This window comes from Ziziphus jujuba, chromosome 6, assembly GCF_031755915.1.
Source record: "Ziziphus jujuba cultivar Dongzao chromosome 6, ASM3175591v1".
Lineage (NCBI taxonomy): Eukaryota > Viridiplantae > Streptophyta > Magnoliopsida > Rosales > Rhamnaceae > Ziziphus > Ziziphus jujuba.
In genome coordinates, this window is record NC_083384.1 from 4366116 (window position 1) to 4376865 (window position 10750).

At 33.4% G+C, this 10750-nt stretch overlaps 3 pseudogenes; 1 reads left to right on the forward strand and 2 right to left on the reverse strand.

Moving 5' to 3' along the window:
* Nucleotides 1–515: 515 nt before the first annotated feature.
* Nucleotides 516–2133, reverse strand: LOC125423943 (acetyl-coenzyme A carboxylase carboxyl transferase subunit beta, chloroplastic-like; annotated as a pseudogene).
* A 64-nt stretch (nucleotides 2134–2197) lies between these two features.
* LOC107434148 (ribulose bisphosphate carboxylase large chain-like) lies at nucleotides 2198–3448 on the reverse strand (annotated as a pseudogene).
* Nucleotides 3449–4107: 659 nt separating this feature from the next.
* Nucleotides 4108–5461, forward strand: LOC132804291 (ATP synthase subunit beta, chloroplastic-like; annotated as a pseudogene).
* The last annotated feature ends 5289 nt before the right edge of the window (nucleotides 5462–10750 follow it).

The window sequence follows — 10750 nt, forward strand, 5'->3', positions numbered from 1 at the left end:
TCCTTAGTAAAATCAGGGATTCTTAAGGGATATAGAAAGATGCAGGACCCCTTTGCCTAATTTCATGGACGAAAGAAATAGAATTTGCTCTTTTTATTTTGTTTGATAGAGATTTCTTGATCTGATTAGTAATCAGGGCTATCGATAAAAAAAAGTATCCGCATGATTCTTTTTCCAATTTAATCTTATGTTACCAAAAAAAAAAATCCATTCTTGGAATTTTGACTTTTCTTCCTATAAACTAAATAGCTACTTGGTTACCACAAAACAAGTAATAAATTTAAAACAAGTAATAAATTTTTGAATTTATTAAATTAAATAATTTATTAAATATTAAATTAAGGATAAAATTAAGGATAAGGATATATGGCTCTCCTTAATTTTATTTTTGATTTCACTTTTCGATTTAAAGGAAAGAAAGCATGGAGCTGAAATAACTCACTCAGAATGCCTTTTAAAGGATTACGTGGTACGATAATATCGAATAAGCCCTTATGGAATAAATAGGCAGTCGCTTATGCACCCTCGGGTATTGTCTTATTCAATGTTTGTTCAATTACTCTTTTACTGGCAAATGCAATGTAGGCATTTGATTCGGCAATAATGATATCTCCCAACATACTAAAACTAGCTATCACCCCACCCGTAGTAGGAGATGGAAGGATTGATACATAGAATAACTTATTATTTGATTGATAATAATATAAAACAGAAGATATTTTAGCCATTTGCATCAAGCTCAAACTTCCTTCTTGCATACGTGCTCCTCCATAAGCACACCCTAGAATAAGAGGTAAAAATTTATTGGTAGCATGTTCAATCAAAGTGTGATTTTCTTGCACACTACTGAGCCCATACTACCCCCCATAAACTGAAAATCCATAACCCAGATTTCTACAGAAATACCATTTAGTTGACCTATGCCTGTTTGAATAGCATCAGTTAATCCTATTGTTTTTTTATTAAAATCAATACGATCTTTATATGGTTCCTCCCATGAATGAAATTTTATGGGATCTCTAGAGACCATGTCTTAATCCAGAGGCTCCCAAGTACCTGGATCAACCAAACTTTCGATTCTATCTAAACTAGTCATTTTCAAATGATGTCCACAATGTTCACAAATATTCGCTTGAAATTTAAAAAATTTCTTATAATTTAATCCATAACAGTTTTCGCATTGCACCCATAAATATTTGTATTTTTTAGTTATCTTTAAATCACATTTTATGTCTCTTATTTGTATTTGATTTAGAGAAAACACTAAATCATTTTTTCTCTCTTTTATTTCAGCTAGAACTTTCTTTAATTTGTTTTCTTTTAAAATTTTATTTAATTTTAATTAGTTTTCTTTTAGTTGAGTTAGAGCTCTCTCTAAATCCCTTTTACTTTTTCTTAGTTTAGTTAGAGCTCTCTTGATCTCTCCTTTTCTTAGAGTTTTTGCACTATCATTTGTACTGGTTCTTATACTTGAACTCCCGCTTTTACTACTCTTATTGCTTTCACCATGAATGTAACTATAAATGTAACTGTCATTGGAATTGACACCACTACTTAAAATAAACTGATCAGTACTGATTTGAGAACAAAGATAACTATCAATGCAACTAGTAATGTGATTATTCCAACTATATTTAGTATCATATATGTAACGATAATAGTGAGGATCGTCACTCTTAGATACATTGTTTGGATAACTAGAATTTTAATAGCTATAAAAAGAACTTTTTGATGCACTTAGAAAAGAACGATCGATGTCAGTCTCAAAAATTGAATTTTCAATATCAAAATATTTGGAGTAATGGTCCCTATTACTATCCTTAAAGAAAACAGTTTGATTAGAGATGAAATTTCAAATGTACCTCCTAACACCGACTAAATGATCAACATTACTGTAACTATAATTATTACTCTCAATCCCATTAGGGATTTTTTTATTCATGTGATTTATAATCGGAACTTTATTTACACTGGTATTTTCATTTTCAATAGGACCACCAAAACTATCCATTGATTTACTTAACCCACACTTGTACTCTAACCCCCACCTAAACAACATTGAATCAAACCAACATTTTTCCATAGAGCTTTCTTGCCCTTATTTACATGAAAATACAATAAATGAATAGTCATTTGATAAAAATCATTTGAATATTCCGATTAAAATTTAGAATCAAATAACACCTGGTAGAGGGACCTAATCTTGCATGAAATAAATATCACAGCTTCGATCTTTTTCAATAAAATCATCAGCTAATAAATCAACAAAGCTTAAAGTGATGTCTCTTTCCCCTTCAAGTTTACCTACTACAGTACCAGTGTAAATATGATCTCCACCAGACAGACGTAACGCTTTAGCTAGTACACGAAAGGGGCATAACATGATTTTTCCTTCTATCAATAACTGCATGCATTAAATGGTGGATGTGAAGAAGTAGACCATTATCTCGGCAATAATGAGCCAAGCTAGTATTTGTAGTGAATCCCCCTGTTAAGTAATCATGCATTATAATAGGAACTCCTAATTCTCTGGCAAATATAATCCTTTTAATCAATTCTTTGCATGTACCTGCAGTAGCATTCAAGTAATGCCCTTTGATTTCACCAATTTCAGCCTCTGCTTTATAAATGGCTTCAGTACAAAATAAGAAATGGTCTCTCCAATGCATAAATGGTTGGGAATTCAAGTTCTCATCATCTTTGGTAAAATCAAGTCCACCGCAAAGACATTCATAAATTGCTCTACCGTAATTCTTAGCAGATAACCCCAATTTAGGTTTAATAGTACATCCCAATAGGGGGCGGCCATACTTGTTCAATTTATCTCTTTCAACCTGGATGCCATGAGGTGGTCCTTGGAAAAATATAGTATAAGAAGGAAGGATTCGTAAATCCTCCAAATGTAGGGCGTGTAGGGCCTTGAAACAAAAAAACATTGCCCACAATGAAAGTAAACATGTTAGTGACAGAACCTTCTTCAAAAAGGTCTAAGGGGTAAGCTACGTAAGCAATATATTGATTTTCTTCTCTAGCAACAAGCTCAAAGCCGTAGCGTTGACCTTTGTGGCGACTAAGGCTGGTAAGCCTGTTAGTCCATACAATTGACCATGTACCAGTAGAAGATTCAGTAGCTACCGTAGCCCCTGCTACCTCAAGTGGAACTCCACGTTAAGGAGCTACTTAAAACGCTGTCAAGATATCAATATCTTTGGTTTCATAGTTAGGAGTGTGAATCCAACACTTGAATCCAGCACTTGTTTTAGTCTCTCTTTATGGTGACATAAGTCCTTCTTTACAACTCATGAATTAAGAATTCTTACGATACCAAGGTCTATTCGACATGAATTACGAGTTAATGAAAGTTTTCATAGGAATCTTTCACAAAATTATCAACTAATTAGAATGGTTCGTTATTAGACCATGGTATTTAATTCGCCAAATACATCATTATTGTATACTCTTTCATATGTATGGCGCAACCCGCTATTCGTTTTTCAAAGTTTCTAATCTCTTACCTTTTTTTTAATCGAAATATCTGAGAAATTCACTATTGACAATAATATATGTTGTATATGTAAATCCTAGAAGCAAAAATATGTAGAATTCATTCATGAATAGAAAGAACGGGTATAGGTATAAAAAAGAAAAATAATATTAATATAATGAATAATATAAAATAATATAATAAATAATGGGTTAGGCGTAAATTAATATGCTAAAATAGGAAATAGGACATGAAAGAAGGGCCGATGAGATAGAAAAAAAGAATCATAAATAGAATAGAGCTCGGGCTCAAATTCCATAGATAATATGGTTCATATTGTCTATAATGATAGGCAAATGAAAGACTATCTTAAGATCTTTATTCATATACTTGATATTTTGAAAATGGATTTTGGTTGAACTTGAAAATTCACTCATTGAAATTGAATAAGTAAACAATTGGATTGCATTCAGTTGGATAGCCCCAACAAAGTCGAGTGCTAGTGCCCATTTTTTATTTCTGATTGAAATATTAAATTGACCGATTAACTTAACTTACTATTGAACATTTATTTTTGATTTCAATAATTTTCGCAAAAAATTATGACATCTTTTTATTTTATTATGAGTATCAATCCTACTACTTCTGGTCCTAGGGTTCCAGTGCTTTAAAAAAACAACCTGAGGTGTATTGCTCAAATCATTGGTCCAGTATTGGATGTAGCTTTTCCACCAAGCAAGATGCTTAATATTTACAATGCTCTAGTAGTTAAAGGCCAAGATATTGTTGGTCAAAAAATTAATGTGACTTCTGAAGTACAATAATTATTAGGAAATATTCGTGTTATAGCAGTAGCTATGAGTGCTACAGACAGTCTAACGAGAGGAATGGAAGTGATTGACACAGGAGCTCCTCTAAGTGTTCCAGTCTGTTGAGCAACGCTATGATGAATTTTCAACTTGCTTGGAGAGCCGTTGATAATTTAGGTCCTATAGATACTCGCACAACATCTCCTATTCATAGATCTGCACCTGCCTTTAATAGTTAGATACAAAATTATCAAATTTTGAAATAGGAGTTAAAGTAGTAGATCTTTTAGCCCCTTATCACCGTGGAGAAAAATAGGACTATTCGGGGGAGCGGGAGTGGGCAAAACAGTACTCATTATGGAATTAATCAACAACATTACCAAAGGTCATAGGAGCGTATCCATATTTGGTGGACTAGGTGAACGTACTCATGAAGGCAATAATCTTTACATAGAAATGAAAGAATCTGGAGTAATTAATGAAAAAAATATTTCAGAATCAAAAGTAGCTCTAGCCTATAGTCAGATGAATGAACCATCGGGAGCTCGTATGAGAGTTGGTTTAACTACCCTAACTATGGCAGAATATTTTTGAGATGTTAATGAACAAGACGTACTTCTATTTATTGACAATATCTTTCATTTTGTCCAAGTGGGATTTGAAGTATCAGCCTTGTTGAGTATAATGCCCTCCGCTGTGGGATATCAACCAACTCTTAGTATCGAAATGGTTTCTTTACAAGAAAGAATTACTTCTACCAAAGATGGTTCCATAACTTCTATTCAAGCAGTTTATGTACCCATGGACGATTTAGCCGATCCTGCTCTGGCCACAACATTTAAACATTTAGATGCTACTACTATACTATTAAAAGAATTGGCTACCAAAGGTATCTATCCAACAGTGTTTCACTTAAACAAGGTCTCGACACTCGTGTTTGCACACTAGTTTCGGCTTTTACCCTCTTTTAAGCTCACACACTCTTGCCTTTTTCCACTCAATGAATTATCTCAAAGTTCTAATTAAAACACCCACAAAACAGCAATTAGATCACTAGTATATTTTAATTAAACTTATCAATAAAACAGTAGCAAAAAGTAGGCAATACCGAAAGAATCCAACAAATCCTAATTTTTCGGCTTTCTAGACAAGAAAACGCAAAATAATGGGAAAACGTTGGAATTTTTGAAAACTGCACCAGATGGTAGTAGATTATGAGTTCAAGAATAAAATTCCAGAAAAAGAAATTCAAATACGAACAAGAATCAAAGAGAACAAAAATATAGAAAAGTGTTGGTTGTTGTTCTTGTAATTCAAGTTTTGTATCAATTCCTTTAACTAATTTTAATCCAAAAAAATTTAAACACCCAAAATCCAAATATCCAGAAGCAAAGATAATTTCCCAGAAACTCAAATATTGAATAAATAATCAAAAACCAGCAGCTCCAACAAATTTCCAGCAAACAAATCAAACTCCAACAAACCGAAATATTTTTCTGTTTTTTTTTTCTTTTTTTATTCGGATTTACCCCTTCTCTTTTTATTTTTTTTTTCACTCACAAAACATAAACAACTGCAGTAGCAAGAATAATTACCAAAATTGCAATCCCAACTCCAAAACAAACACCAAACCCGTGACCTCCAAATAAACACAAATGTGCAGTTTTTTTTTTTTTTTTTTTTAAATGTTGCTGCAAACTCTTTTTTTTTTTTTTTTTTTTGAATATATGAATGCAAATATTTAAGACTAAAACAGCAAAGAAAAATCAACAAAAACCAAAATCAACAAGAACAATGATGAAAAACAACCAACAAACTAGGAAACAAAAATACGGTAAAACTAGGAAATCCTAATTCAACTAGGAATGAATTTTTATTTTTTTTTTAAGATGCAGAACGTGTATGGGATGGATGCAACCTTAACCTAATGCTAAAATTGTAGAATAACACAAAAATAAATAAATCAAATAAATATAGATCAAACCTGAACAAAATTTAGCTCTGATACCAAATGATACGAACCTAGGACGACCTGCTCCTAAACCCGTATTATATTAGCCCGGATCTTAATTAAGTTCAAGTTCTAATGGAATTGATCTCAACCCCTAACCAACCTGTGGTTAGAAACCTTGGTATAATGTAGACGCCACAATAGGGGATGGAAAACCTATTGATAAGTCAAGCTAAAACAACCAATTCTCTAATGGTGTTTTTAGGTGTTCTCAAAGAACAAAGAGATAATTAATCTCACAAGTATTTTCTCAATCAAATCAAAGTTTTTCATCTTGAAAAATAAGCCTTTAAATAGGCTACAAAGCCACGAAATAAAACCCTAGAACATAAGGAAAACCAGCCACCACACATAAAGAAACCTCGTTGGCCGAAACTATACTTCCTTTCCTAATCTAAGTTTGATTAATTAATTTCTTTATATTAAATTAGGAATTAATTAATTTACAATGGAAAGAATAAAATAAAAACCTTCCTAAAGTTATTTTTCCAGAAAATAAATAAATAAAAGCCAAAAAGTAATGGTAGTTTCCTAAAACAAAAAGTAAAAACAAATTAGGAAACTAAAAATGCTAACCTTTTTTATCAAGTTGACTTTGATCAATCTTTGACCTCTTTGAGCTTCAAATCAGCTTCTAGATGATTTTTGGGATGCCAAATAAGCTGAATATGAAGTCCCACACGTTGCCCATGCTTGGAAAAATTAGAAAAGGCTAATACAGTAAAATACAGTAAAGCCAGCAAGCAATACAGCAAATACAGCAAGCCCTTTTTGATTGCATTTGAGGCTGCTTTAACTTGATTCCATGACCTCTTAGGCATATGTATTGAACCCATAAAGCATTGGAACCATTTCATGCTTCCCGGACTCAAAAAAGGTACCAAAATAGTCACCCGGGTCTGTATCGGCTTCCACCACTTGGATGCTTAGAATGGGCTTTGCATCTTCAAGTATGGACATGCTCTATTGAGATTGATTACCCTCTGTATAAATACTCCCAGGTTGCCCTTAAATTTCTTAATTTGAGCTCTTGTGATTGGCCTAGTCTTCATCCGTGTCGAGTCAGCACCCCAACGGGTTATCGGTGGAGCGGGCTCGGGCGGAATCACATCAGTTTCTACTTTCTTCGTCTCCATTGGTTAGGTGAGTTTCCTTTTTCTTTATGGTTGGTGAAGACATGTAGTGGGTTGTTTTTTTTTTTTTCTTTTTTCCTTTTAACCGCAGGTTAGGTTTGTTAGATTTTCTTAATCTTGCTTTTGTAGATATTTTGTTTGTGATATTGCATGACATTGTTTTGCTAAGTTCAACAAGCATTTTATGTTGAAGATCAACTTCACCACAACATCGTACTTTTGCTGAAGAAGATGTTCTTCGAGATACTATGTAATACGAACCTAGGACAACCTGCTCCTAAACCCATATTATATTAGCTCGGATCTAATTATGTTCAAGTTCTAATGGTCACCTTGACCCCTAACCAACCTATGATTAGAACCTTGGTATATAATGAAGACACCACAATAGGTGATGGAAGGCCTATTGATAAGTCAAACTAAAACACTCATTCACTAATGGTGTTTTAGGCGTTGAAAAGAACAAAGAGAATTCAATCTCACAAATAAGTTTTTGTATAAAATTCATGCTTAATTCTTATTGAAAAATAATCCTTTCAATAGGCTACAAAGTCATGAAATAAAACCCTAAAAACAAAGGGAAAACCGGCCATACAAAGTAGTTTCCTATCGTAACCGAAATTCTCACTCATTTCCTAATCAAATTTGGATTAATTAATTCCTTTATTTTGAATTAGGAATTAATTAATTTAGAATGAAAATAATAAAATAATGAATTTACTAAACTTATTTTTCCATCAAATAAATAAAGAAAAAACCAAAAAAAGAATGGTAACTTCCTAAAATAAAAAGTAGAATCAAATTAGGAAACTAAAACACTAGCTTTTTGACTAAGTTGATTTTGACCAATTTGAGCTCCAAATCAGCTTCAATATGCTTTTTAGGATGCCAAACAATCTTATCATGAAGTCCCACACGTTTCCCTTGCTTGGAAGAAAAAGAAAAAGCGAACTCAGTACAATAAAGTAAAGTCAGCACAAAATACAGCAAAAACCGGCCAAATTTACTAACTATTTGTACAACCCCTTTTTGGACGACTTTGTAGCTGATTTGACTTGATTCCATGTCCTCTTAGACATATGTATTGAATCCATGAAACATTGGAACCATTTCATGCTTCCCGAACTCCAAAAATGTACCAAAACAGCTACCCAGGCCCGTATCGGCTTTCACCACTTGTATGCTCAAAACAGGTCTTGATTCTTCAGGAATAGACGTACCCTCTTGAGAATGGATTATGCCTTGGCAAAGGCAGCAAGGTGATCATTAAATCTCTTAGCTTGAGCTCTAGTGATTGGCCCGATTTTCATCCGTATCGGGTTAGTACCCTAGCGGGTTGTTGGTTGTGCGGGCTTGGGTAGAATCGCATCATTCCCCTTCTCTAGAAAAAGATTGTCCTCAAATCTAGATCATCACCTACAGAAAAAGGAGATAAAATAGCAACATTAAATGTGTCACTAACACTATACTCACCTATTAAATCAAGTTTGTAGGTATTTTCGTTACTTCGCTCTAAAACTTGAAAAGGTCCATCCACATGCAACATGAGCTTTGACTTTCTTTGTTTTGGAAACCTCTCCTTTTGTAAGTGCAACCAAACCAATTCTCCTGAGTCAAACAATATCATAAAAAAATCTTGAAATACATGCTCATTATGGTAAAAATTACACTTTTTAAAGTTAGCAAACAATATTTCCCAACTTTTCAAATTTCCACTAAGTAAAGCTCTCAACAATGCAGATAAAGTTATATACAACAAAAACATCTTTAAATAAGTATCTTCAAAATTCATGACCAGCAATGATTTCTTATTCATAATTACTTTATTAACATCACCAAAGCTAAGATAAAAAATTATATTTTTCTTCTCTTTCATTTCTTTTTCTTTCCTACTCACTGTTTGCATTTGTTTTCTCTCATACTCGGCTTTGTCTCTCACTTTCTCTCTCTCAGGTTTGTTAAAATTTTTCTACTCAACCTTGGTTTTAGTGAACTTACCAGACAGCAAGCTCACCTTCCTCCTTTTCGATGGATGGTGGAACCATTGGTGCCATACTAGCCTTCTCTTTGAGCCTCTCGGCTTCCCTCCTTTGTTGCATTTGAAGTTAATCACTAAATACTTCCCTTGGAGTTAATGGCTCTAGCTTAAACCTTTTCCCTTTAAATTTAAATACAATGCTATTTTCTCTACCATAATGGATAGCATCTCTATCAAATTTCCATGGCCTACCCAAGAAATTATGACCCTCATGCATAGGAACAACATCACACAATACAATATCCACATATATATCAATGCTGAATTTTACTTTGGCTTGTTTATTTACTTTTATCTCATCACTATTATTAAGCCTTGTAATATATATGGTTTGGGATGTTTAATGGTTGTTAATCCTAATTTATCAACTACCACATTACTAATTACATTACCACAACTTCCACTATCAATTCTCATAATACATACATTACCTTGAATTTTACATTGGATATGGAAGATGTTTTCTCTTAGAACTTGATCCTCATCCTTGTAAACACTCAACATTCTCCTTACCACCAAGCTCAATTTAGAATTTGAAACCTTTAGGGTTTTCACTTTATCCTCAATTTCTTTCCCTTCATGCACGATCTCAATTTCAGCCTCATCACTATCGGACTCCAACTCACCATTGTCCTTCATGTTAGAGAATCATGGCAATTGTTAGCCATGAACCATGCAAACCCGAGACCATGCTGAAATGCCTTGGCCAAGAAGTCATAAACTAGGTTGCTTTGTAATTTTGCTTGTATTTTGTTCTATCAATTTCATGTGATCTAGGTTAGATAATTTGGTGCACAAAGACACCAAAATGTGTTATTTAATATGTATTAGCCAAAATGGAGTATTAGGAAGCTTTGAGAAATGAAGCACCTTTATGACATGGAAAGCACCTTAGCGACTAAGATGGTGACATGGGAGCTACTTGGTGACATGGAGCCAAACCATTTGTCCTCTCCTTCATCCTCCTTCATCCAATGCATGGAAGGACATGTGTCATCATGCATGAGGAGTAATTAAAGATGAAGTACCTAATGAGGCAGCAACACTTGTCAACAAACCATGAAGCATGTGACAAAGTTACTTTACATATGTGTTTTACTTCAGCATGAAGGACTTGTTTTGTATTGGTGTTTAAAATTGGCCATGGTGTGTTTTCACACCTATTTTGTATGCTATAAGTATGTATTACATTTCAATAAATAATATGTATTGAATTTTGAAGAAAATACCTTAGTTTGCATTTTGAAACCAAGCGAAACACAAATCGGCCAAAAC